Below are 4,113 nucleotides of genomic sequence, written 5' to 3'. Positions count from 1 at the left end.
TAGATGACCTTCATGACGGAAATAGCAGTCACCAGAAGTGAATGTCCATCCTCATTGTCCTGCCTCCCAGAGTTCTAACCACCAGCAGCTGTGCCTTCCCCTCCTGAGGGAAGTGTTCTCCTCCTGGCAAAGACTGGTCCCTTCTCAGGGGAGAGGGCCCACCCCTTCCAACTGTCCTGGGAGCCTTGTCCCACAGGCTACCCCCGTCTCTCCTCTGTGCTTAAACCTGCAATTCCATCACCTATTAGAGAGAATAATCCTTCCCTGATTATGAATCCTTCATCTGCTGGCACCTGATTCTCCGTCCTCTTTTACTCTAACCTCCTCAAAAAAAAGGCACCTATGCAATGTTGCACTTCCCCATAAAACTTAACATTCCTCAGTCTGGCTCTTATTGCCCTATCACATTTGCTCTTGCTATGGTTGCCTATAATCGTTAGCACTGTTCAATTCCGGAACACTGTGCAGTTCTCATTTCAACACTCCTACCTTCTTCCCTGGCTTCGCTGACGCATGCTCCTGGTTTCTCTTCACTTCTCCGGGCATTCCCTCTCAACCTCCTTTGCTATCTCCTCTCCCGTTACTTGAACCCTAAGTGTCAGAGTTTTTTCAGGCTCAGCCTTGTGTCTTCTCCTCTAGAACAGAGAACTCTCTTCCTAGGTAATTTTAACCACCTCTATGGTTTTAAGTGCTATCTGAGACATCTTTTTGAAGCTTCTAACCTACATGTTCAGCTACTACTTACTCGATGTCTTTACTAGGTTGTTCCACAGGCACCTCAAATTTAACACGTTGAGAACTAAACATTTGCTCTTAACTGCCCCCACCCCATGTGTTCTTTAGCAGTGTTCATTCCAGGAAAGCACACAAAGCATCTGTCCATATGCTTATATTAGAAATGTCCTTAACATCTCATCTCCACATTCATTTTTTCCAGTCTTACCGGCACAGCCTCAAAATGAAATGTTGGATCCGTCCAACTTGCTCTCTTCACACATCAGTTCTTGCACAGCCTCCTATTGGTCTCCCCTTTACTACAGTTACCTACTTCCAATCTATTCCTGACAGAGAAGTCACAGTCCTCTTGTAAAATGTAATTATATCACTTGCCTGTTTTAAACCTTTTGCTGTCTTCCTATCATCCTTAAGATAAAATCCATACTCTGTAACCTGAACGACTAGGCCTGTCATGATTTGGATCCTGCCCATCTCTTCAGCCTCTTCTCACACCACCCCACCTCAAGCACTGCCCTGCCACAGGGCCTTGGCACATGCTCCTTAGAATACCTCCTGCCTCACTCTACATGTCACTAAGCCCTATTCATCTTTCAAGTCCCAGTTTAAATGTAATGTCCTCAAGCAGACTTTTCTTGTCTCCATCAATCTTATTACCATCGATCTAAGTACATGATTATCACAAATATATCATATATATTTCTTTTTAGTAGCTTAATATCCATATTCCCCATCAGACTATAAGCTGCTTTAAGGTAGGGATCATGTCTGTCTTGTTTGTCTATGCTTCTGGTGCCTAGCTTTGTGTCTGGCAAATAGTGGTCATGTAAGTGTATTATTTTTCTATTGCTGCTGTAACAAATTACCACAACTTAATGGCTTAAAACAGCACAAATTTATCCTCTTACGGTTCTGGATGTTTATCTCCCAACACAGCTTAAACACTTCTTCCTCGGTGAAGCATCCCTGGCCCTCTCCACTCATTAATTCACTCAATGGTTGTTCACTGTGGTGGGCTGAACAATTGTCCCCAAGAATCTCCACTTCCTAATACTCAGAAGTTGTGAATGTTACTTTATATGGCCAAAAGGACTTTAAAAATCTGATTAAGGTAAGGATCTTGATATGAGGAAGAAGAGATAGAAATACTAAGACAGAAGGTGGTGAGAAGATGGAAGTAGATTTGGAGATGCTACACTGCTGGGTTTGAAGATAAAGAGGCTATGACCCAAGGAACACAGGGATGTGGTTCTGGTAGCTGGAAAAGGGAAGCAAATGGATTCCCCCCCTGGGGCCTCCAGAAGGAACTAACTCTGCTGACACCTTGAGTTTTGCTCTGTAAGACTCATTTAGGACTTCTGACATCCAGAGCCGTAGCACTTCTATTCTGGTGCTGGAAATCCTATCCAGAACCATCAGGCAAGAGAAAGAAAGAAAGGGTATCAAAATAGGGAGAGAGGAGATCACCTTCCTTACTAAAAGATATGTTCTTTGGGTAAAGAATTCTAAATTGGAAGTTTTTATAATATTTCTTTCATTACCCTTGAGATATCTTTCCACTGACCTCTGGCTTCTACGTTTGTTGTTGAGATGTCAGCTATTGGTCAAATTGTTGCTCGTTTGTTGGTAATCTGCCCTTTTCCTTTTGCTATGTTTAAGATTTGCTCTTTGCATCTGATTTTCTGCAGTTTTACTGTGATGCATCCGGTGTAGATTTCTTTTTATCCTGTTGAGTTTCATTTGGGCTTACTGAATAACAAAATTGATGTCTTTAATTAGTTCTCTGAAATTCTTTGACACCGTCTTTTCAAATGTATCCTCTGCTTCATTTTCTCTCTTCTCCTCTTTAAACTTCATTTGTGTGAATGTTAGACCTTCTCACTTTATCCTCTATGTGTCTTATTCAATATTCTGTATTTTCCTTTTAAAAAATTTCATTAGGCTTCATTCTAAATATTTTTCTCTGACTCAGCTTTCAGTTCACAAATTCTCTCTTCAATTATATGTAATGTGCTGTTAAACCCATCCATTCAGTTCTTAATTTTACTTATTGTGTTTTTCAATTCTATAATTTCTAGTTGGCTCTTGCACAGTTTTATAATGTCACCTCATATGGTTTCTATTACTTTGATGAAATTTTTAAGAACACATTTATATCCATGAGCATATTAATATTGCTGTTTTATAACATCTGCCTAATAATTCCAATGTTTAGATTCCTGTTGCTCTGTTTTTGTTATCTATTGTTTTACTTTGTTCTGGCTTGAGATGTGTTGAGTCTTATAATCTGTCACAGTTTTTTGAACAAATTAAAATTATATTGATAGTTTGAGACCCAAGATGCTGCTGTTTTCCTCCACAGAGGATTTTCCTCTTTTTTTCCTGTAAGATATCCAAGTACATTAGCAGTCTGAAACCAATATTTGAGCGTTTTGCAGGCTGGAATAAAATCCGTGCCCCATGCTTCCAGATTGCAGGTTTTGTCACAAGTGAGAGGAATATTATACTAGGGCTTTTCTGTCTTTGAGGAAGATGAATGCCAGTCCCTAAACCTTCATGTATCTGAGTTTTCAAAAGCTTAGCTCCATGTCTCAGCTGTTTCTAATCCCTTGCCAAAGAGCCTCAGAGCCAAAATGGCAGTCCTGGTTGTTCCAGGATACAGAGTGGGTGATTTTCCAAGATCTCAGTGAAGCTCTGCCTCTCAGCTTCGTTTTAACTATCAGCAAATCCTCCTTTCCCAAAAGGCTCTGGCTCACTGCTTACTCTAATTGTTTTCTTGTTCTAATTCCTTACTGTCTTGCTAGATCTCTAATGTTTGTAAGTATGTGTGTGTGTATTTTGTTCAGTTTTTTAAATTGTCTTCAAGAGGGAGATTTGATTGAAATAATCTCATCTGCTGGTCCTAGAATCTGGAATATGGGTTAATGTTTTAATGTGGGAGACCAAAAGTAAACAAACAAGTAAATAAATATTGTGGCAGGTGGTGATAAATGCTATAGAGAAAACTGAGGCAGAATATGGGAGATAGGAATGCCAGGGGTGAAGGAAAGAGTTGCCAGGGAATAACCCTCCAAAATTATGGCACTTGAGCAGATAACCACAAAAAGTGACAGAGGTAATTGGTCTAGGCAATTCTGGTTGTAGCTGGGGCAGAGTGTGTGCAGGGGGTGCAAGTAGTAAGAGATAAAATTAGGAAGTGAGAAAGGTAGCTGAAGGCAAGATTATGTGGGGCCTCACAGGTCATTATTGTCTTTGGATGTTACTCTGAATGACATGAGGAGCCATTAAAAGTTTTGAGCAAAAGAATGACTTGATCTTACCTGCATTTTAAATTGATCACTCTGGCCTCCGAGTCAAGTCCTAGTGGGGTAGAGGAAG

This window comes from Propithecus coquereli, unplaced genomic scaffold (genome assembly GCF_000956105.1).
Source record: "Propithecus coquereli isolate 6110/MARCELLA unplaced genomic scaffold, Pcoq_1.0 Scaffold114, whole genome shotgun sequence".
In the NCBI taxonomy this organism is placed as follows: domain Eukaryota; kingdom Metazoa; phylum Chordata; class Mammalia; order Primates; family Indriidae; genus Propithecus; species Propithecus coquereli.
This window is presented reverse-complemented; position numbering follows the sequence as displayed.